Source organism: Protopterus annectens, chromosome 1.part2, assembly GCF_019279795.1.
Source record: "Protopterus annectens isolate FY-2018-M chromosome 1.part2, PAN1.0, whole genome shotgun sequence".
In the NCBI taxonomy this organism is placed as follows: domain Eukaryota; kingdom Metazoa; phylum Chordata; order Ceratodontiformes; family Protopteridae; genus Protopterus; species Protopterus annectens.
The window spans coordinates 82791816-82818301 of NC_056727.1; positions in this window are offsets into that span (position 1 = coordinate 82791816).

The window sequence follows — 26486 nt, forward strand, 5'->3', positions numbered from 1 at the left end:
GCCAGATGGTAGGCTCTAGACATTACCAACTGCTGTATTACCTCACCCTCTAGCTCTCCCCCATTGATCCACTCTCTATACAGAAATGTTTGTTCTAGTATACAGACACTCCTCTTCCTTGAGAATCAGGTGACTCCTTAGCTACCTCCCTCAAACCTTGTAGTGTAGGTTCCAAGAGCTGAGCATGTCTTAAGTCTACCTTTGTGACCCGTCCCAGCTACCATTTCCAGAGGAAGTCTGGCATCTTCTGACAGCAGTGCCTCACTGTCAGCCTGGGTGCTACCACTCACCTCTGCCCTTGCAGTCACTCTGTCCAAGGGAACATCAGTGCCTACCAGCAGCTGTGGCTCACCTTCAGACTTCCTCCTACAGGGTAGCTCCCTCCCTAAAATAGCCATCTCACCAGTCCTAGCTTCAGGTGTGGGGTCTGTATTGGTCGCCCCCAGGCTACCAGCCTCATGTGCCTGTCTCCAAGCCTCACTGTGTGTAACTGCATGCACACAAGGTACTGCATCATCAAAATTATTCCATATCAAGCTATCTGCTGGGATAGACTCAAACACACCTACCTGCTTGCTTCCTTTTCCACCCTCCCAGTCGAGATGAACCCTGGACAAAGGTATTTGGATGGGGTCCTTCCTAATGCTCTGATGGGAGTGGGCTGCCCAAGCAAGAACCGCTCCGCTTTAACCACTGAAGGCTTCACAATGGTTAATCAGAAGCTGTGTCTCTCTTGGCAGTGGCCTGTTTTCCATCCACTAAGATCAGATATAAACTCTGTTGATAGTTTGGTACCCCTGTTGTCTTCAGACAACTTACCACTGGCATACTGTTCTTCCTACTTGCTGACTCCCCTACCTTTTGTTCCCAACCTTGCTTCCATGGACATCTGCATGCTACATGGCCCCACTGTTTACATTTAAAACATCTAACTCTTGATGCTGGCCATGTACCTGAACTATTGGTTTCCCTTGTTACTGGTGGGCTCTGTTGGGGTGGTTTAGGCTGCCCACCAGGGGGTCCCTTATATCCATGTGCAGCATGGGGTATCACCTGCTTGCTAAGTACACATCTCCTTTTTCCCCATCTCATCTGCAGAGTTACACTGCCAGTCTGCCAACCAGATTCTCATGTCCTCAGGCAAAGTGCTAATGCCTTGTTCACTCACCAAAAGGTCTACCAGTCTTTCAATTGGTGATCTGACACCCACTCACCCTCCTATGAAAATAAGTGCTTATCTCAGCAATATAATCACATAAATTTTCATCTGCCTTGCGTCTATGCTCACAAAACCTTTTCTGCAAACTTCAGGAGTTAACTTAAAACATTCCAATAAACATTGTTTTACTTTATCATACATTAAACAATCAGTATCACACAATTTAGAAAAAGCAGTTACAGCTTTACCATACAGTAGGGGGATCAGGAACCTTACCCAGAGCCCTTGGTCAACATTATACTGTTTACATACTCTTTCAGATATATGAATAAAGCTATCAAAATGATCACCCTCTGTAAACTGTGGAAGAACATTACTGACCTTTGTTGCTTTTGGGGTTCCGTTATTTCCTTCCCCATTACCTCCATGACCCTGATGAAGAGCCAGCATCTCTCTCTCATGTTGGTGCTGTTTCTCATTTTTTTCATCCTCCAAATGCCACAGTCTCTGTGATGATTCTAATTCTATCTGTTCTCCTTTTCTGCAGCCTCCAAACACCACAGTCTCTCTACTGATTCTAATTCCAAATGTTTAGCCTCCAGTTCAAATCTCTTCAGCTCCAGATGGATTTTTAAGTCCTCTAAGGAAGAAGGTGAACTGTCCTGTTTCTGAAGGCTGCAAATCCCCATCACCAGACTGGTTGTCTTCCTGGTTACTGGTCTGAGCTGTGAATAAGGCTGAAATCATTTCCTCTTTAATCAGGTTAGCATGCACCAGTCCTTTGGCTTCTCACAGCTCGGCCAGATGGTTCTTTGTCAGCTTGCCATAATCCTCTGCTGACATTTTTGCCTGCTTTCCCTGACTAAACTAAATTAACAAAACCAAATAAAACTGTTGTGAAAATAAAACTCTGTATGTTTAACTTGTGCTTGCTGAGAGTACATACATATTCAGTGACAACTGCCTACAGGCTACAGTTCAATTAATGTCAACACCACCGTTCACCAATATGTGACATCCCTGCTCTGGGCCAGTAATTAAGGAGTCTGAATCATCACTACTGACACTGCTGAGGGTTGCTCATTTGGAACAAAAATAGATACACACAGTATTTCCAGATTCCGCTCTCTGCACCAAGAACAATTTCCCTTAAGAGCACACAGGGAACACACTCCTGTCCTCGGGCTGGGTTTCCCTCTGTCTATCCAGACTCCAAATAGGACTTACCACTGACAAAATTGTAGAGTTGAGTCCTCAGCCAAGTGTTCCAAGCCAATTCCTCCATCACCCTCTCTGTGAAACCAGTGCTGTGTGTCCCTGCTTCAAGTAGCTGACACCCACACACTTTTTGAGATTTGATTTTCACAGACACACACACACACACACACACACACACACACACACACACACACACACACACACACACACACACACACACACACACACACACATGCACACATGGAAAAGGCTGGCACAGATTTACTAGCAATGCCCCCTCTGCCCATACTATAAGGTAGGTACTGTCACCAGAACACTCCAAAGCCACTCTAAGGTTCTTCCAAGGGTACCCAATTATACTGAGTAAAATTAATACTAATACAAGCGATAGTGTTTGACCAATTCAGCAAGGCTTTCAGGAGTGGCCACAGTGTCACCAAATAAGTAGAAGTACTCTCAAAGGGTAAAATATTCTCTAAAGGACCAACCACAATGAACAGTTTAAATATATTTAATAATAAATAATAAAAGAACATGAAAATACTAAATATCTAGTTACAATAAACACCAGAGTTTCATTCACAGGAAATATTAAAAATAACACATCTATAGGCCTGATATCTCAGCTGGGTGGCCAAGCCAAGACTTCCACCACCCTCTCTGTCCAACCAGTGCATCATGTCCCTGCCCAAGTAACTGATAAACACACACAGACACACATGCACACACACACATATGCACACAAGCACACACACACATATACACACACACACACACACACACACACACACACACACACACACACACACACACACACACACACACTTTGAGGTTTGATTAGTACACACACACTCACACACTTGTGAAAGGCAGACATGGGTTTACTACCTATACCCCCTTCTGCCCATACTATAAGGTAGTTATTACTGCCACCAGCCAACTCTTTTATCAGCTACTTTAAGGCCCTTAACAAAGGGTGTCCGATTTTACTGTGTAATGTTACTGTCAATACAAATGGTAGTTTGACCAAGAGCAAGGCTATCAGGAGTGGCCCACAGTGTCACTAAAAAAGTGCCCAAGTATTCTCAGAACTTAAATATGTCTCACAAATAACAGCACAATGAAAGTTTTAAATATATTTAATAATAAATAATAAAAGAACAAGAAAATACTCAGTATATAATCACAGTGACAGAGTTTAAAATCACAGGAAATATTTAAAACAACATTGCAGGACAGTCTCAAATAAAAAAAAGAAAACATCTTAATTAAGCTTTGCTATATTCCTGACTACTAAAAACCCCCATTGATGCATCTGGTAGCATTTAGCATCATCCTGTGAAAATACATAGAGAAGTCTTTTCTTAGATCTAAGACAGATCCTGGAAGTCATAAAACAATAAAAACACTTCCAAGACAATACAGTGAACCACTAGTTCTAGAAAATGTGTCTGTTATTGCACTGAAACTGAAAGACAACATTATTTTTATGGTGTGGCTGTAAAGAAATTTAATTTCAACTATTTTTCTGAAGTTTTGCAAGTTAACCTTCTGTATACCAGTTTCCCCTTTTAAAATACATACATCTAAACAGCTACAATAGTATATGTACATTTCTGTTCTGTTCCAGTAGGGTACACTGTGGATACATTTTTAAAGCTCAGTATTGTACAACTGTTTTCAACATGCGCTTCTGTACCAGCAGTTTGATATACATATAACATACAGTTCTAATACATTTGTAACACAAGCATATGAATCATGTTGATATTTACAAATGACATATAATTATTTACAAAATTCCAGATAGAAGGGCTGGCAGTATCTCCTTTTGTTACACTTCTATATAAATTGTATAAATATTCACAAATGGCATATAATTATTTACAATTTCCAGCTACCTGGGCTGGCAGTATTTCCTTTTGTGAAAATGTTATCTAGCCCTAACATTGTCTTTGGAAACAGACAGGGAAGAAGTGAAAGCAGTGACAGATTTTATTTTCCTGGGCTTGAAGATGTTTTCAGATGGTTCAGCTATGAAATTTAGAAAATTCTTTTTGGAGAGAAAGTTATAGTAATTAGAAATTATTTTTAAAGAGCAAAAACATCAAATCATCAACAAAGGTATGGTTAAAGCCATAGTTTTCCCAGTAATAACATGTTGTTATGAGAGTTGAATTATATGTAAGACTTTATGCAAGAAAATCAATGCTTTTGAACAGTGGTATTATCGAAAACTTTTGAGAATTCCACAGATTTCAAGAAAATCAAATCAGTTAATACTTAAGGAAATAAATCAAGACTGTTCCCTGGAAGGAACGCTAGTAAAACTAAAATTCAAATACGTTGACCATATAATATAAAACAGAATTCACTAGAGAAGACACCGTTGCTGGGAAAGATCAAATGCAAAAGAAGAAGGGGTGGCAGAGGCAAAGTGCAAATATAGTATTACTGGAGTAAGGAATACAAATTTGCAAGAATTTAAAGAAACTGTTCTTGACAGACAGGCTTGATATACCAAAGTCACTGAGGTCACAAAGAGTTGGATTGTATTAAACAACTAGACAATACAAACATCCATAAATATGTACCCCTAATGACATTACCCATCTTTGTTGCCAAAATACTATCAGGCTACAACTCATTCCACACCTTTCGGCCTCAGAACTTGGACTGAAGCTCCAAAGGCGGCGGTGTTTCCATATTCATAAAGGATGCGCACACCTTCAGACTGGTAGCCCAACATAACACATCTGAGATACTTCGGGTGCAGCTAACATTGGGTAAGACAGTGATTCAGGTCGTAGCCTGCTGTAGGTCCCCAACCATGTCCCAAGATTCACAATCCACATTCCTAAGCACCCTGGACAATATTAGGGTCCAACCTAACACTCTCATACTGGGCGACTTCGACTACCCCTCCATTAACTGGGAAAACTACTCATGTACCAATACACTTGCCCAATGCTTTCTGGAATTCATTAATTCCAATGCCCTGGACCAACTCATTCCTACTCCCACTATAGCTAGCAACATCCTTGACCTGGTCATTACTAACATGGGTGACCATTGCTATACACCAATAGTCAACTCCTCTCTGGTTAGATCCGATCACAAGCTAATCATCTTGGAAATCCACATCCCTCCCACCCCCCCCACCCCCAACAAAGGTAACTACCATGAAAAACTTCTCCAAAGCTAACTTTGGGCTCCTAAAAACAGAGGTGGCTAACTTCACGGCACCTATGCAAATGGAGAATAGTTGCATGACCGCCATATCATACACCGATGCACTTTACGAACATGTACACAAATGCAAGGATCTCGCCATTCCCAATAGAACTAAGATGCTGTCCTGAAAAAAAAGGAAGCCACTCTGGTAGTCTGCTGCCATAAACTAACTCTACAACAGAAGGAGAAAACTGATGCGGAATAAGGTGAAGTCCCAAGACTTGAAAAACTCCCTTATCAGCATCAGCAAAAGGTTGAGATCCCTCATCAAATCCTCTAAAGCTAGATATGAAAACAGAATTGCAGCAGATAGTAAAGACAACCACAAGACCTTCTATAGTTATGTAAAGAATCTCCATGGCAATGCCCAGATTTACTCTGAGCTACTGCACAATGGTATCTCCTATACCAAGCCAACAGATATTGCAAATATACTGGCAAACAGATTCATTGATAACTTTACCCCCCCCCCCAAAGGACCACTCACAATACCAGTAGATTGCCAGGCACCCAGTATTACTGCTGCACAGGTTAAAACAGCACTGTCCAAGGCCAAGAATACAGCTTCTATGGGACCTGACAGTATCTCTGGCTATGTTCTACATGAACTATAGAGTGAACTGGCACCTCTCCTGTGTGCCCTGTTCAGTCACAGCCTCACCTCAGGCTTTGTCCATACCAAATGGCACACTGCTGCAGGCATCCCTCTCCACAAAGGATGAGCGATTACAGAACTCGGGAAGTATCGCCCCATTAGCCTGGCAAGTATGATATCCAAAGCTATGGAACGCATAATCATGGACCTAATAAAAAAAGATATAGGGAATCTCCAAACTCTGGATCTTACACAGTTTGGTTTTGTGAAGGGTAGATCATGTTTGCTCAACTTGGTTAACTTTTTTGAGTCTGTCACCAGAGCTGTGGATGAAGGTAAGGTGGTTCATACAGCCTACCTTGATCTGGTCAAGGCCTTTGATACCATTCCCCACTCAGGAATCATAGAAAAACTTACTAAGCAAGGCATCAACCCCTATATCACTAGGTGGGTTGCAAACTGGCTCACAGATAGAACCCACTGTGTGAAAGTAGCTGACTCCAAGTCAGAATGCCGACCAGTCACGAGTGGAGTCCCACAGGGTTCAGTCCTGGGTCCTCTCCTGTTTGGTATCTATTTCTCTGAATCTCTGAAGTCCAGACCAATACGAAGGGACTCTGGCTGACAAAGTTTGCAGATGATTGCAAGTTGCGAGTTATTATTAATTCCCCAAGTGATGCTGACATCCTACAGAAAGGCCTCAATGAGACCAATAACTGCTGTCAGAACCATGGCCTTAAGCTCAATGCCAAAAAATGTGCCTTCATCCCCTTTGGGAAAAACCCAGTTCCCTTGAATTACCACATTGATGCTAGTCCACTGAACACAAAAGGCATTATAAGAGGTCTGGGAACACAGGTTGACAGCAACCTCTCTTTTGACCACCACATTGCCACAGTGGTCAGAAAGTCCTTCTATGTGGCACATCTCATTACTAAGGGTTTTGCATCCAGGAAGAAAGAGGTCATTGTCTCCCTCTTCTCTTCCCACATTAGACCAATCATCGAGTACAATGCCCCATTTGTCATGTACCTCACTTGACACCTGCAACAACTGGAGAGGCCACAAAAGTACCTCACAAAGAGGATCCTAGGCCTTAAACACTTGTCCTATATGGACAGACTCAAAAAACTCAAACTATTCTCTGTCTCATATCACCTTCTTAGAGGTGATCTCTGCTTGACTTACAAAGCCATGCCTGACCCAGCTCTGTTAGAAATTCTACAGCTAAAGAAATCCCAATCCCTCTGCACCACATGCTGCAGAGACCTCAACCTCATTATCACAATCAAAAGAACATGCTGGAGGGACAGGTTCATAACCCAGAGACTGCCCATGCTATGGAATAGATTTCCCATACATGTTAAGCAGAGCACCTCACTGGCCCTATTCAAGAGAAATCTTGATGAGTGGATGGGAAATAGAAAATTCACCCCGGGGATCACTCCAGTGGCTCTATTCGGCATAGGCACTAGGAACTAAGGTTGGGTGACACAATGCCAGGGTAATCCTATGGGTTAGGCTTGTAAAGGCTCCAGGGCCATTAGCCTAGTACACACTTATGAACCTATGAACCTGTGAAAATCTGTTGGGTGTAACCTCTTTTTCAGGTTCTCAGTATGTTAATATATAGTTAGATGTAAAGACTTGTTTAGTGTAATTTCTGGCAGTTCCTACCAGATCAGACAGCCACTTTAACATTGTTCCACATGGGTTATATACTTAGCTACGTGTACAACTGGTTTATTTCCCATGAGAACAGCTCAACAAACCCAAGAGCTGAGTACAGTTATGCCATGTATCTGATATTACCAATGATTTGAACAAATATCACTTGGTCTACTTACAAGGTGAATTTCACTTTGCAAGAATTTATTATGTGGACACTAATGCTCCTGTACATACTTTGAATGCCCTTTTAGACTGCAAAGTAAAAATGTATACAAATGCATGTATAAGCTGAGAGCAGGTGTATTAACAGGTGCTAATACGTTAGTCTTCAAATGAAATGAGTATATGGTTTATTGCACTTAATAGAAAATATTTTTATGCATGTATCAGTTCTGCTTTGGGCATTTTGGTATAGTTTTAAGCTGTTCAGTTGTTGTTTGTTACTCTAAAGGGAATTATGTACATAATATTTCAATATGTTGTTGATTTAATGCTTCTTTAATTAATGATAGTGCCATAAGGGAAAAGACAGTATAATATTTTGCATCAATTTTTATTACTTGATTAATTTAATTATGCTGATTTATCTGTTTTATTTGCTATATTTCTCTGTTGCTCATCTAGCATGGCAGAGTTTTTCTTTAATTCAATGAGTAAAATACACTAATTACTTTTGTTCAGGTTTGAGCGCACCTTATATGAATACCAACAAAAAAACAGTGAAAGGTCTTTGATGGATATGATATGAGTGTTGAAAACAGCTGAAAGAATTAATAAAAAAACTGATCTGCAGCTGCCATTACAATGGCCAATTAAAGAAATTCAAAACAGCTGAGAAATAAAACTGCTGTATGAAGCAAGAGTACATTCAGGGGTAGGAGAAGCTGGAGTTTACTTAGCATATTCAGATATCAACATGAGCGTGTTCACTTCCTTAATAGTAAAAATCTTAGTACAGATTTAGCAGTCAATTCATCTTTGGTAAGATAAATGCTCTTCACATTGGTGCTGTGGCCAAAAAAGGTAATCGTTCTTCCACATTTTCTTGTAGCAATCTGAAATAATCATGTGAGGTGGGTCTTGTTCAAGTATAGGAAAAACAGATAAACTAGCGGTCTTAAAACTTCTTTGATGAACTCAAGTCACAATAATTCCCAAAAATCATGAAAATCAGGTAGTGTTCCAAAGCAACAAGCCTTTATTTGTCACAGACAAGCAATCCTCAGTAACAAAAATCAGAAATATTTTACAATGTTAAACAGATCAGCTATTATACACTTAGAAGTAGGTGTGGAAAATATACAGATTGTTTAATTTTAAACCAGCCTGTTCAAGGCAAACAATATAAACAGGGCCATAAAAAGTGCATTTTAGAACAGCAAGTAGCCACCCCCAAACACTACTACTGTTGTCAAACTAAATCCTAGTTAAGGAAAGCACTACCTATTTGCAAACCACATTCCCAAATCAGGTATTAAGAAAAGTATAGCATACACATAAAAAGACTAACTTTTAATTATAATCGCTTTTGGCTAACTAATGCAATAATGTCTTCATCAGGTCTGTGACAAGAACTAAAATCATATATACAGGTAGATAAGTAAAAAGAGTTAACTAGACTTATGCAAGAAAAAACACATAGCTATCTAACCACAAACATTATCTAATTAGAACACTATAAGTGTATATCTACGTAATCATATCTAATATGTATTAGTGTGTATAAAAACTAAGTTATTTACAGCTCAGAAAAAAGTATTATTTAGAACAAAATTATTTTATTTACAGCTCAGAAAAATGTCTGAAAATGTCAGTACTTAGTAGTTACAAAAAACTGTCATGACAGTTTTCATGTTTACAGTCCCAAAAACATGTTTATTCAATGAAAATCAGTAGAAACAGCACATAAAAATAGTGGATGAAGTAAACTAGTGATGTATAAAAGTGTGCAGATGTGTGCATGAGTGTGCATGAGCATGTAGCAGTACGCTAAATGGGGAAATTATACCAATACTTCATGTTAATACTTCATGGTAATAATGGCATAAAAAAGTGTGTTGTAAATTCATACGTTAGTCTTATGCTAATTGCCCTTGCGGGACATTTTAAGCCTAGCCAATTAACCCATTTTGTCCTTAAGATTGGCCTATCCCATTGGAGTTTAGATTCACCTAACCCTTTCCAAGATCTATATTTATATATTACTCTAGTAATTATCACTATAGTAATATATAAATATAGATCTTGGAGTTTAGATTCACCTAAACTTTCCAAGATATATATTTATATCAAACCACTGGTTCAGCAAACCTTGAACCCGAAATAGCTCGCTTTAAATCTCCCAAAAACGATGTCAGTAAGCTAAGAAGGTTTAAAAAATTCTTGATTTATTATTAATTATTAAGCGTTCTGTTTAAAATCACTTTTCGTCGAGTACACCTTATTCAACTTCTTCAGATAAAACAGTGTAATAACCATTTCTAAACATAAATACTCTGTTTAAACTCCTTCCATGGTCACATGCACAGTAACAGCGTGGTTATTGGCTAAATGTTATGACAACCACGTACTTATCTAACAGTTAAAGATACATTGTTACTTTTGCATTACTGCCAACACTGTTACCTTCCAAGCTAGAATTCATTCACAATTTAGACACACTGACTAAATACATAAAAACATACTAAAAAATACTATATGAACTCTCGTTCCATACAGTGTAACTGTGAAGTATAACGTAAGAATGTATAATACTGAACAAACCCCAAATTTATTTAATCTGACATGAACTTAAAACCGTGTGGTATAATTACTTAAAAAACTCACCTAAAAAGGTCATACAGTCAATAAAGTGAGTGCAGTACATTCATTAAATCAGTTTGATGATGTTATTATTGTATTACCATATACTCAATATTATACCTAAAGTATTATGTATACGTGTTACAATCTCTATCCAAGTCATCTAAAAGTTTATAAAGATAATAATAGTACATGTACGTACTCATACATTGAGCTGTTCTAAATACTAATAAAATGTCGACAAAACATTGCTATCATAGTGGTCAACTCCTTCTTGTTATCTTGCCAAGTTCTTTAAATGTACAGAGAGTAGTGGAAACCAGCTGGTGAATCCTCCATTGCTAAGAATATAAATAAATGTATAAAAATAGAAAATAGGCAACGAACGGAACTAGGCAATGGCTAAATTCCAAAATCCAGATATAAGTCTCAGTTCAGCTCAGGAAGTGCAGAAAAAAACAGCAAGATGTAAAACCATAAAACTCCTTTATTGTAGTCAACTCATCTATCCCTCATAGTGAAGGAATAGAATGGGTGTCCATTATGATGCATCGCCATGGTGCACCCACAGGTGAGATTCATTTGGTGGAAGAGCTTCTTGACATTGTGTTATCTTACAATTATGTCACCTTTAACACCAAGCTGTACCATCACAGGTTCGGAGTGGCTATGGGCTCTCCTTGCGGGGCGAGCCTAGCTAATGTTGTAATGGCTTATTGGGAAAGGGAACATGTTTTAACCCATCCGATATTTCAACAGCAAATCTAGTTTTACACACGTTTCCTTGACGATATATTCATTTTGTTTAAAGGAAACATAGTGGATGTACAAAATATGTTGGATCATTTCAACTCTAGCACTAGTTTTTTTGAAGTTTACTTTATCCTCTAGTAAAGACAAAATTGCATATTTAGATGTGGAGTTGAGTAAGGATTATCAGAATAGGATGTATGTGGCTAAAATCTACCTGAAAGACACCTACTCTAATGCGTTCCTCCATTATACCAGTTGTCACCCCATCATTCCAGAAAAAATCTGTAGTGAAGGGCCAACTGGTAAGAGCCGCGAGGATGGTGTCCAGAGATGATGATTTTGAAGAAGAATGCTGTTTACTGAAAACTTTCTTTAAACAAAGAGGGTATCCGATTTCCCTCAGTTTGGAAACCATCAGAGAGGTCCAGCATAAAAGGATGTCAGGCATATATACACCAATTTTGAGTAATAACGTTGCTAGTAGATCATGGGAAAGGACGCCAAAACAGTTGTTTAGTCCTTACAGTCTTATTTGCACATTTACGCTTGACTCTAGTGAAGTAGTGGCCATCATTATGAAGAACTGGGAAATTTTAATGTGGGACAGGCATCTTAGATCTCTTTTCCCAGCACTGCCTAAATTAGTGTATAGACGAGGTAGTAACCTGAAGTCGATCATGGAGGTTAAGAGTAGGACACCTAGCAACAGAGACGGCATGAATAAATGCAACATGTGCCGTCATTGTAGATATATAGATGTTGGCCTTTCTTTTGAAATTAGAAACAAAAAATTTAAAACGAAAGGCAAATTTGATTGCCAAAGTAAGCAGGTTGTGTATCTAGCTAAGTGTGTTCGATGTCCCGCGTTTTACATTGGCAAGACCGATAGAAAGCTATGTGATAGGATATATGAACACACATATTGCATTGCTAAGAATAAGCTTGAAAATGCATTAGCTAGACATATCAATGACAACCCAGGGCACCTCATCAATTTTAGGGTCATTCAACAATTGATAAGTGATGGGAGAGGAGATCCCGAGTCACTTAGACTTGAAAGATGTGAATTGATCTGGCAACTGCGACTCAATGCCTGTCAATTCCCAGGCATTAATGAACTGAGTTCAATAATGTGTATACTTCGTTTAAAGAACTTGGTAAGATAACAAGAATGAGTTGACCACTATGATAGCAATGTTTTGTCGACATTTTATTAGTATTTAGAACAGCTCAATGTGTGAGTACGTACACGTACTATTATTATCTTTATAAACTTTTAGATGACTTGGATAGAGATTGTAACACGTATACATAATACTTTAGGTATAGTATTGAGTATATGGTAATACAATAATAACATCATCAAACTGATTTAATGAATGTACTGCACTCACTTTATTGACTGTATGACCTTTTTAGGTAATTATACCACACGGTTTTAGGTTCATGTCAGATTAAACAAATTTGGGGTTTGTTCAGTTTTATACATTTTTACGTTATACTTCACAGTTACACTGTATGGAAAGAGAGTTCATATACGTATTTTTTAGTAACAGTGTTGGCAGTAATGCAAAAGTAACAATGTATCTTTAACTGTTAGATAAGTACATGGTTGTCATAACATTTAGCCAATAACCATGCTGTTACTGTGCATGTGACCATGGAAGGAGTTTAACCAGAGTATTTATGTTTAGAAATGGTTATTACACTGTTTTATCTGAAGAAGTTGAGTAAGGTGTACTCAACGTAAAGTGATTTTAAACAGAACACTTAATAATTAATAATAAATCAACAATCTTTTAAACCTTCTTAGCTTACTGACATCATTTTTGGGAGATTTAAAGTGAGCTATTTCGGGTTCAAGGTTTGCTGAACCAATTGTTTGATTTGTCTTCTTCTCTAGTTTGTTCATATATATTTACATATTACTCTAGTGATAATTACTAGATCAGTGCAAGGATATTTGGAGGGGACCCATGCATTAGAATAAAGCATTTTGGAGCAGTCTGTATCCATCAGTTGTATGGGGGAGTCCTGGGATAAAATTTTATATTTCCCATCAATTCTTTCATTTCATGTTTGAATGTGATCAGGGATGAGCTTTGTTTTGTGTGAGTTTGGAGACTGTCCATAGTAATGGTATCCTATGCAACATATACTTGTCCCCTCAAACCATTCTATTAATGTTGCAAAAAAGGTTTAAGTCCCTGGATCAGATGATTCTAATACCATTTGACTTGTGGCTGTGAAGTAATCCATCAGTAATGGGTCAGAGGATGCCTTATATGCTAGACACAGGTCACTTCTTTGCAATCTCTAAGGTACAAAATATAGTGATAGAATTTTGAAGTGGCCCATGTAGGACATATTGCTGTGGCCTGTATCCTTTTTGGGAGTTATCTCTTCAAGCGCTCCAATGCCTGAATAGATACATGCTGAAATGAACATTATACTCGATGACTGGCCTAATGAGGGCTGAATTAAGGGGGAAAACAACATCCCTGGATCTAGATGCAACCCGGTTGTTTTTGATAACTGGTCTATACTACAAACTCTACCACAACTAAGGAAAGTTATTGGTCCTGTACCTAGATTTGCTTATAGGGATAGTTCAAACCTTAAGCAACAGTTGTGTTACAAGGACCTTAAAGAGCACTGTAACCCAGTAAAAATCATTAAGTGTGGCACTTTCCCATGTTATAACTGTTGCTGTTGCAATTTTATTGATAAAGATGTAAATTGTTTTAATACTCGAACTGGAAGGAGGTTTGACTTTAAACGTGCTCCAACATGTAACAGCACTAATATTGTCTATTTAGCTACTTGTAAACTATGCACCTGCTTTTATGTAGGAAAATCAAATAGAAGGTTAAAAGACAGAATAATCGAGCATAATTCTGATATTAGACATAAGGTACTAACAAATGCTTTAGCATATACATGAAACTGAAAAGTAACAGATGGGGGATATTAATAATAAGCTAGAGTTGAGTGAATATGGTGGTGCTGCGGTAGCGTTGTCGCCTCACAGTAAGACGCTGTCCAGTTCGATTCTCAGCTAGAGCGTCTTCTGCGTGAAGATATGCATGAATGGGTGTACCTTCGTTGAAGGTTGTGTATCAGGGCTGGTAACTCGGCATGCAAAAATCAACTACCAATCATTAGCGGACCAGAGTTCCGCTGTGGCGACCCCTAACCGGGAAAAAGCCGAAAGACACAAATTCTATTGTCTGCAGATCAAACACCCAGCTTAATTCAAATGGTTTCATTAAAACATGTCTTAAAACAGAGACAGAATTGTTTACATTAATTATTATTGTGTTTTACTATGTATTTTAATATGCTTTTGAATGTGTTTTTGTATAAGCTTTTTTAGAAAAAGTTTTAAGATGAATTGTTGAATGTTATTGGCTGTGACTTAATTGATATCTGTATAACTTGGTTTGTAGTAGGATGTGAGTTTACCAATGATGAAGGGTTTTTAACCTGAAAGCTTTGTTGTTTTGAATTATTAAATTATTGCACTACACAGTTCATGCTTCTTTTTATTGTGCCTGCTATTCGAGCTGTGTTTTACTTGACTTCCTGGTTGGTCTAGTGCAGGGATTTAAAGCTTGCCACTTTATCGCTTAGGAGTAGGAAGTGTGTCTTGGAGAAATGTTTAAAGGTACCAAGGGCAGAAATGATTGCTGAATTCAATTTTATTTCAAAGGAAATGGCTTTATGGTCAGACCTAACAAGTAATGAAGATACACAGGAATGGTACATATTAGTAAGGAAAAGATCTAAGATATTATTCCAATAGTGGGTATTCTGACTAGTTCTTCCAGGCTGTTTATATTGACAAAGTCCACAAAATCTCTGTGCTTATACACTTGTGGCAGTAAAAGTTTCCCAATTTACAGATAGATAGTTTAGATAACCTATGAAAATGGTATTGGATTTAATACCAAATGACTCTAGTTCTGGTAGATAGGCATTGTGGCTTTCTGTGGGAGTTCTGTAGCTAGCCAGTATGTGGTAAGGGACATTTCTGATGGTCATTCGGACATGAAGGAGCTCTTGTGCATCATAATGCTTAACCAGCCTTGATGTGAGTCTCTTCAGAAGGAAGACTGGGACGCCATTATCCTTTTCTTCCCTCTCATGCAGTGGCTGATCTAAAAGTACATACGGCATTATAACCCTGTACAGCCGGAGTTCTCTCTGCTATTTTAAACCATGTCTTGGACACTGCTCAATCATCAACTGTATCCATGGTGAGGAGGGCTTGTAGGGATTGGAATTTCTTGTTTAGGCTCCTAGCATTATTCAGTAACACCTTCATATTGTCCTTTGCTTGTTTCATTATATTGGTAGGTATGTCTTGTTGGCGTTGTGAAAACAGTACTGCAATATTCAAAAACCTAGAGAGAATATATGCAGGCCATTCCTGTTGAAGCAGTGTAGTCTGTCAGTCATATCCTCCCAGGCTGAAACATATTGGACTCTGTTCTGTAATTCACATACTGGAATCTCTTCAAATGGCACCAAAAGCTAAGCCAATTATTGAAGCTTAGTGGCATTAACCTGGTCAACAAAGGAGACATAAATAAAAACAAAACAAGAAAAATAAATAAAATTTGTAGTGGTGGCAGGGGAAGCTATGGTTACTGTACAACCAGGAGGTAGCAGCAGAGAGAACAGTTCTTAATGAAACAGTGGAGGGGAGTGAGGGGCTGTAACAATGTAACAATCAAACAGCAGGGAAATCAGCAGCAGTTGTACCAAACCAAAGGCTCTGTAAATGCAGGCAAATAATAAACAATAAATGCAGGCAAATAATAAACAAAATATCTAATCTTTTCAGCAAAAATTGAGTATAGTTTGTATCAGAACAGATACTGTAGTGAAACTCACAATACTGCCACTATTATGAAATAAAATTGCAAGTCTATGGCACCCAACCAGGCAGAAGATACAATATAGTTCTAGCAAAAATCCAGTGAAAGACAAATAAAGGTGTAAATGATGCACAGATTCTGCTGTACATCACACTTCTCCCACAATTGCAAATGCAACTGCAAAACTATGTTACCAGACAAAACTAGAAATAAGTAACTTTTAAGTTAAAAACATACAAATTAGCTTAAAGGTACAACAAACAGAATTAGGTCACAAATTACTTGAAGTGCAATTGAAATGTGAGATAAATGAAAATAGCTTTTTTCTTTCCTTTTTGATGAAAATTTTCACAGTTCAAGGCTCAACATGTTTCTAGAAGACTTGAGAGCTGTCATCCCAGGATTCAAACATAAGTGAAAATAAGGTGGCGGGAGAGGTAACCAATAATATGTGTGTTGAGAGGCCCAGTCATGAGTAACTCTGGCAGAGCTGTACAATAGCCAAGAAAAAAGATTAGTGACAAGAGGAGACACTTCAAGGCCTCAAACTGAATGACCAGATAGAAAGAAAGGCAAGAGAAAAAAGGGAGGGGAAAGCACAGTTAGCATCAAAAATATAAGGTGAAGAGGCAATCCAGGTCTCAACTGATGCCAAATGATGTAGATGTACTCCAGATCAAACCTGCAGCAGCCAGCATCCATCTCCATGGAAATATCTCAACTTCAAGAAAATGTTAAGGTTAAAAAGGTAGAAATTAACACACATCAGGATTAAGATCAACCTCACTGATGTGAGGGTTTACCTCAAAGGAACTGTCAGCTCTGAAAAGATCTCAGGAAGAAGATAAGCAGAGGTTGGCAGTGTGAAAAGGTCAAACCCATCAAGGACAAAAGCAACATCAAATTAATCTTTTGGTCCCCAAGGAGATCTCAGGGCTGGGAGAGGTAAGTCTGAACCTGACAGCATTGAGGTTTATCCCTCTGAGGTCAATTTTTACTATGAAGGAACATGTAGATTCCCAAGCAAGTACTGGGGGACTGGGGGACTGGGGGGGGGGGTGAGAAAGGCAAGGTGGAAGCCAACAGTGCAGAAGTCAACCATGATGATAGAAGGGTCAGTCCCAGAGGATCCCATTAACCCCTAAGTGGAAAAGGTTTCCCCAAAGAAACAATGAGCCAAGAAATGCCAGCATCTGGAGAATGGGATCACAATATAGCATGATATCTACCTCAGGGGAGGGGGGGGTCAAGCCTTAAACCCCAATAACATCAGAAGAAAGAACCAAAGCCAGGTATAAACCATGAAACTACCACCAGTGGCAAAACGGGGCTGGTGAGAGGACCCAGGAGCAACCACTATTCAGAAAAAAAAAACATAATGACTCATTATTGTGTCTAATGTTTCAAAGTGCAAGGGATTCTACCCCTGTACTTTTGACCACATAAAGCAGCTCATTAACAGTTCACAGACTAAGTCCCACATAACTCTAATTTGCTTTAAAGGTTAAGAGAACAGCAGGTGTTACATGGACATGTATGTTCTGAAAAATAAGAACTATGGAACACTAATGACCACCATTACTAACTGACTGTAATCCTTAGTAATTTACCAAAAAAAAAGAAGTCAGTGAGGGACAGAACATAAGTATAGGAATGTAGAAATGTTCTGCAAAAGTGGAGACAGACAAGAGGCAGACTATTGTTATCTACTGTAAACTATGGTAATTCCCTTAAAAAGTTCACAGAACAACAAGTTTTGTATCAACATTCATTTTCAACAACTATGAAACTGTAATGATTGGAAATATTGACTGACTGACTGTGAACTTTAGTGATTGACCAAAAAATGAAAACATTTGTGACATCCCTCCTCTGGGCCAGTAATTAAGGAGCCTGAATCCTCAACACTGACACAGGTGAGGGAAGGTCACTTGGAACAAAAATAAATACACACAGTATTTCCAGATGCAGTTCTCTGCATCAAGCACAATAATTTCCATTAAGAGCACACAGGGAACACACTTACTCCAGGGTCTGGGTTTCCCTCTCTCTCCAGGCCCCAGTAAGACTCCCCCATTGGCACAGCTGTAGAGCTGACTACTCAGCCAAATGTCCAAGCCAAGTCCTCTAACACCCTCTCTGTGAAACCAATCAGTGTTGTGTGCCCCTGATCCAAGTACCAGACACATACACTCTCTCAGATTTGATTTGCACACACACAAACCTGGGAATGGCTGGCACAGATTTACTTTCTCTTAATTTCTATTAATAAAATAGTAGTGTTTGACCAGTGTAGCAATGCTCTCAGGAGTGGCCACAGTGCCACCAAATAAATATAAGTACTCTCAAAGTTTAAAATATTCTCTAAAAGACCAGCCACAGTTAAAAGTTCAAATGTATTTAATAATTTAATAATAAATAATAAAGGAATATACAATTGCTAAATGTCTATTTACAATAAACAGCAGAGTTTCAATCACAGAAAATATTAAAAATAACACAGATTAATAGATTCGCACAGTTATGGAAAAACAGTACTTAACTAATCTCACTACATTTTCTTGACTGATCTAAAAAAATTACCATTACCTTGTTACTTAAAAGCAAGGCAAGGTGAAGTGGGTGAATGATCCTTCAATGTCAGGTTTCAAAAACATACTGCCTTGAGACTTCTGTCTTATCTGGTATTAAATTATCATTTTAGTCCTGGATTACAGAATGATATCGCATACATCTGGTCATCTGACTCAGCTTCCCATACTACCCCCTTTCTTAGCAACTAAACCAGAATCTAGTACATATGTGTCAATAATACACACACATAAAGCTTTGCTAAGATCTTTTTCAGCTACTGAAAGTCATAAAACAATTTCAAACTTCCACTCTTCCAGAGTAACAATTAGTTTAGCTCCAAGGACAATACAGTAGTTTTCCTAGTACAGATTTTTTGTCTCCGGCTGCATTAAAACCTGTGAGATACAATCTTTATGGCTTATACCAAGTAATTTAATTTCAAACTATTTTTCAAAGTTAGCTGGAGTGAGATTAACCTCTTCTCTTCTAGTATCCTCTGTTACAATTTATTAATTTCAATAGTTACCATACAGTCTTGCATATAGGTACATTTATTTTGTGTCCATCAGGACCCATTGTTGGTCAGTTTTTTAACACAAGCAACTTTACAAATACATTTTCAACACAAGCACTTGTACAAATCAGTTTGATGTACAAATGACATATAATTCTTTACAAAACCCCAGCTAGCTATGTTGGCATATGTTACACATCCACTGCACTACTTCTCCTTGCATAGCTGGCAATAACTCACATTGTGACATCTCTCCCCTCTTTGAAGACTCAAGCTAATTTCTCAAGTGACCACAAGAAAATCAGCCCCAGCATGAAGCAAAGCCAATTCACACAGTGTAACTATGTATTCTGATGAAGTCTCACTTTTGTGGAGATAAAAGCATTTAATACTTGTGTGTTTTTTATTAAAATTATTTCCATCCAGTATCCTCTTCCAGTACATTTTATTGGATTAGTTTCTCAAGTGACCCTGGAGAAATGTGGCCTGAGGGACATGAACCTGTCTGGGAACACATTAACCCATACTCTGTCTTGAGAGTCCATGTACACTGACATTGCTGACCTCACTACTGTGCTGCACTGTCATGCCATATGCCTGCAACCCTAGGCTCCACCTTAATAACTTGGCATTTTTCTGGCTGGCTCTATGTAGCCATGTTAAGGGATTGTGGTCTGTAACTGCAGTGAATTTACTTATAAGCAGATAGGGTGTAGTTTCTGCAGTGCCTTTACTATGGCTAGACATTGTTTTTTCTACTGCTGCATAACATTCCTCCCTAGGTTGGAGTCTATGGCTGAGATATACCACTGGATGCTCTTCTTTCTCTAAGAAAACCTGACTGAGTACTGTCCCCACCCCATGGTTTAAAGCATCCACCTGCACAACAAATTCTTTGTTGTAATCTGGACTGGCTAACACAGGATTCTCCCAAAGCCCCTTTAAGCTTTTGGAATTCCTGCTTGCAGGCTGGGGTTTGCACTACCTTATCTGGCCTGTTTTTCCTCATTAGGACTGTGAGGGGAGCACCTATTGTACTATAATTGGGAATGAACTTTCTATAGTACCCTGCTATCCCCAAGAATGCCCTCACCTGCTTTTTAATAACAGGGTCAAGCCATGTCTGAATAGCTTCCACTTTGGCAGGTTCTGGAATGATCTTACCACTCTCCACTCTATGTCCCAGGTAGGAAACGTCTGCTATACCCACCTGATACTTACTGGGCTTAATGGTCAACCTTGGACTTCACAGTCATCCCAGGACGTCCCTGACATGCTGATGGTGCTCATGCCAGGAATGGGTATAGATGGCAATATCATCCAGGTAAGCAAGTGCATAAATCTCCTGCAAGGATATGATCTACCAGCTTTTGGAAGGTTGCTGGGTAATTTTTCAACCCAAAGGGCATCTTTGTGAACTCATATAATCCAGAAGGAGTCACAAAGGCTGACCTCTCTCTAGCAGTGAGAGTCAAGGGCACCTGCCAGTATCCCTTGGTCAGATCAATAGTGGTCAGATACTTAGCCCCCTATGGCTGCTCTAAGGCTTCAACTGTCCTAGATGTGGAGTAAGCATCTGACTCTGTGTGACTATTTAGTTTTCTGTAGTCCACACAGAACCTGGTGCTACCAACTTTCTTTGGTACCAGCACCACTGGGGAGGCCCAGGGACTACTGGACTCCTGGATTACCCCCAGTTCCAATATTTCCTGTATGTTCTCCATCAGAATCTGTCTGACTCACTCAGGGCACCCTGTAAAGGGCCTGCTTGATAGGCTTTTGTGGTCCTGTATCCACATGGTGCTGCACTAGTTAGGTTCATCCAGGTTTCCCAGTGAAAATGCCCACAAACACCTGTAACATTGCTCAGAGTTCTTGAACCAGGGTAGGGAATAGCCACTGAAACATTGCTATCCCTCCCACTGAGGTGTTATTCTGAGCCTCACTGAGGAGATCAGTCACCAGATCCCCTCAGACTCCTCCTACCATCCACTGCAGATACTCAGCACCAGGCCCACCATATCATGGTAAGGCTTCATCATGTTAACATAGTACAATTTGTTCCCCTGCCTCCTGCCTAGCTGTTCTACAATGTAGTTAATATCACTGACCTTCCTTACCAAGTTAAAGGGTCCTTCACAAGCTCCCTGCAGCTTATTGGGTCTGATAGGAATGAGGACCATAACCTGCTGTCCCACAGCATATTCTCAGGCTCGAGCATTCCTGTCATACCAGACCTTTTTCTGCTGTTGGGTTTCTGCCAGATTCTCCTGGGCCAAGCCAATGAGCTCCCTAAGCCTTGTTCTGGGGTATAGGACATCTGCCATAACAGACTTCTTGTGGGATTCATACTCACTATCTCACTCATCATGAATGAAATCTAAAGCCCCCCTCACCCTATGCCCATACAGCAACTCAAAAGGTGAAAAGCCTGTGGCTTCCTGGGATACCTCTCTGTATGAAAACAACAGATTAGGTAAATATTTGTCCCACTCCCTCTTAAAATTGTCTGAAAAATGCCCATAGCATGGTCTTAAGTGTAGAGTTTAACTTCTCCACAAGGCCATTAGCCAGGTTCAGTAGGCATGGTCTTTAGGTGCTTCATCCCACAGTGCTCCCACAGACAATCCAGCAGGTCTGACATGAAACTGATACTTCTGTCGGTAAGTATTTCTCTCAGGAAAACTACCCTGCTGAAAATCTCTAGCAAAGCATTTGCCACCATTTCTGCCTCGATAGAGGACAGAGCCACCACCTCAGGGTATCTACCAACATAATCTACTGCCACCAGGATATACTTCTTCCTTGTGGAACTTGGGGTAGTCAGAGGTCGCACAATATCCATAGCTACCCTCTGAAATGGCTCCTCAAACACAGGCAAAGGCATCAAGGGAAATTTGACCTTGACTCCTGCCTTGCCTACATTTTGGGACTGCTCAAAGGTCCTGCAGTACCCTGTTACATCCCTTGCAATCCTAGGCCAATAAAAGTTCTGCGTAATATGTCTCTTGGAATGCTTTATGTTCATATGATCTGCAAAGGAATGTCATTGGCTATAGATAGAGGTGCCAGATGGTAGGCTCTAGACATTATCAACTGCTGTATTATCTCACTTTCTAGCTCTCCCTCAAAGATCCACTCTCTATACAGTAACCTTTTGTTCTAGTATACAGACGCCCCTCTTCCTTGAGAAGCAGGTGCCTCCTTAGCTACCTCCCTCAAGCCTTGTAGTGTAGGGTCCAAGAGCTGAGCATGTCTTAAGCCTTCCTTTATGATCCTTCACAGCTACCATTTCCACAGGAAGTCTGGCATCTTCTGACAGCAGTGCCTCACTGTAAGCCTGGGTGCTACCACTCACCTCTGCCCTTGCAGCCACTCTGTCCAAGGGAACATCAGTGCCTACCAGCAGCTGTGGCTCACCTTCAGACTTCCTCCTACAGAGTAGCTCCCTCCCTAAAATAGCCATCTCACCAGTCCTAGCTTCAGGTGTGGGGTCTGTATTGGTCGCCCCCAGGCTACCAGCCTCATGTGCCTGTCTCCAAGCCTCACTGTGTGTAACTGCATGCACACAAGGTACTGCATCATCAAAATTATTCCATATCAAGCTATCTGCTGGGATAGACTCAAACACACCTACCTGCTTGCTTCCTTTTCCACCCTCCCAGTCAAGATGAACCCTGGACAAAGGTATTTGGATGGGGTCCTTCCTAATGCTCTGATGGGAGTGGGCTGCCCAAGCAAGAACCGCTCCTCTTTAACCACTGAAGGCTTCACAATGGGTAATCAGAAGCTGTGTCTCTCTTGGCAGTGGCCTGTTTTCCATCCACTAAGATCAGATATAAACTCTGTTGATAGTTTGGTACCCCTGTTGTCTTCAGACAACTTACCACTGGCATACTGTTCTTCCTACTTGCTGACTCCCCTACCTTTTGTTCCCAACCTTGCTTCCATGGACATCTGCATGCTACATGGCCCCACTGTTTACATTTAAAACATCTAACTCTTGATGCTGGCCATGTACCTGAACTATTGGTTTCCCTTGTTACTGGTGGGCTCTGTTGGGGTGGTTTAGACTGCCCACCAGGGGGTCCCTTATATCCATGTGCAGCATGGGGTATCACCTGCTTGCTAAGTACATATCTCCTTTTTCCCCATCTCATCTGCAGAGTTACACTGCTGCTCTGCCAACCAGATTCTCATGTCCTCAGGCAAAGTGATAATGTCTTGTTCACTCACCAAAAGGTCTATCAGTCTTTCAATTGGTGATCTGACACCCACTCACCCTCCTATGAAAATAAGTGCTTATCTCAGCAATATAATCACATACATTTTCATCTGCCTTGCGTCTATGCTCACAAAACGTTTTCTGTAAACTTCAGGAATTAACTTAAAACATTCCAATAAACATTAACCAAGTCCAAAGATTCAGGAAACGGAGCAGAAGCAAGAAATAATATATTATAAACTGATTTATTCACTGATAAATAAATAAACGTTTGCAAAGATTAGCGCTTTCACTTCAAGATCTTCATCAGATCTATCACAAAGAACATAAACCTTTCCAAATATATATATCAAATTCAAAGCCCTAGGAGCCAATCACATACATATTCCAATTAAGTCTTAAGTACTATAACTCACTGAAATAAATATTTCTATCATACTAAAACCAGTATTCTACTACCTATAATACATAAAAACATAAAAACTACATTGTGTTAAAAATAAAAACAAACTACATGCCCTATATATAATCATAGAAAAAAAAAAAAAAAAAAAAAATATATATATATATATATATATATATATATATATAAAACATATATAAAGAATGTATATACATGCATGTATACATCAAATATGGACACATGAAAAATATATTTATATATACACAACTAACACAATACTATATAAAATATATAAAAATATATATATATATATATATATATATATATATATATATATATATATATATATATGTATATTTATTTATTTGCTGTTCCTACATTTTCTTAACATGGGCTTTATGGAAGCTCTCTCATTAAGCCCTGAACCTTTGTCCGCTCTCAACATTATTATCCAACCACTCTCTTTACATTCAGTGTGATTCCTAACATCACCTTCACGTGTGCTAGGAATTATAGTCTCTAAAGCTCTAAACAAAAAGCTGTGTGCATCCCCATGCTGTATTACATGCTTTGCTAGTGCATTGTGCACTGATCTTTTCCTGATATGGTAAATATGCTCTTGTATCCTGTCCCTAACGGGTCTATTAGTTTTTCCAACATAAAAAGACGAGCATATCTGGCACACAGCCAGATATACTACATTAGAGGTCATACAATTAGCACTAGTTAATGTCTTAACCTCTTTTTTCAAATCTGGATGGAAAAAACTATCACTGGTATCAATGTATGACCAGAAATTACATTGTCCACATGTTTTTTTATTCCCATTCACACTCAAGACTTCCTCATATCTAGGATAACATAGCATCCTCTTCAAGTTATACTTATTCTTGAACAAAAATTGTGGTCGCTCACCGACTATCTTCTTCACATCATCATCAGTTTGTAAAACTGACCAATGCTTAGTAATAATGTCCCTAATATCAGCATGGTCTGATGTAAAAAAAGTAGAAATTTTGACTTGAGATCATCTCTGGCTAGTTATAACTTTATCAATGATCTTAGTTGGCCCAAAATAAGGTGCTGCTACATCAGATCACAAATCCAGAATGTTCCTTAGATACTCACTGATATCTCCATCCCTATAACCTCTCTCTAGGAGCTTTAACCTCAAGTTATCCAGTTCTGTTTCAATACCCACTTCTGTAGGATTTAATCTAGAGGCCCTGACACCTTGACCTTTAATAATGTTTCTAAAAATGTATGGTGGCTGCATACTCGATCTTAAAAGGAGTGTATTACGGTAACATGGTTTCCGATACACTCCTGTATTGATCAACCCATTTGGTAGTTTCTCAATATACAGGTCTAAAAACTCTATCTTGTGTTCAGAGCATTGCATAGTGAATTTCAAAAACTCTGTTAAACTGTTCATAATAGTGAGCAAGGAATCTAATTGTTGTCTATTCCCATTCCATAAAACAAAAAGGTCGTCCACAAAACGATGGTAGAAGACCACATGTTCTTTAAAAACTATCTCTTGAAAAAGAACATTTTCTTCCCAATATGCCAAAAACATATTGGCATAACTATTCGCACACAGTGTCACCATTGCCACACCATCCTGTTGTCGGTATATGGTATCTCTAAACATAAACAGATTATTCTCTAAAACAAGCTCTAAAAAATGTGTAATCAAATCAACCTGTGTAAGGGTGTAGTCACTGTGTTTCTTTAAATATTCTAATATATATTGAATGCCCAAATCATTGGGTATAATCGTAAACAACGACTGTACATCAAATGTGACAAATATATATTCTTCTATCTCCCTATGTGATTCCAAGCATTCATATAATTGTATTAAAAACTGTTTAGAGTCCTTTAAAATGACCTCATTCTTATTCAGAATTGGCCGAAGATGTTTCTCAATATACACCGACAAATGCTCAGTGACCCACCCTCCACCAGAGACTATAGGTCTCATAGGTGGGTCACGAGTGTTCTTGTGAATTTTGGGGAGCCCATGTATCATGGGAACTAGTGGTGTTTTGACAGTTAAATATTCTTAGAGTTCCTTATTTATAATACCACCTTTAAAAATATCTAAAAGAGTGTCCTTTATATATTTTATAACTCTATGCATCTCTTCTCTACTAATTTCTACATAGAATTTATCACTTAACAGGCATTCCATAGAAGAGCAAATATTGTTCCATATCCATGATAACAATACATCCGCCTTTATCTGCAGGTCTGATTATAATAGAGGCTTGAGCCTGAAGCTTTTTCACACTCTGTCTCTCTCTATAACTAAGGTTGTCATGTCTCTTATACTTCCCACAATTATTCAGACTACCATAGTATTGATGAAGTTCATCCTCTGTCAGTTTTAAATATGCCTCAACCAAAGGATGGTTTATTGGCACAAATTGACTCAAATTCTTAAACTTAA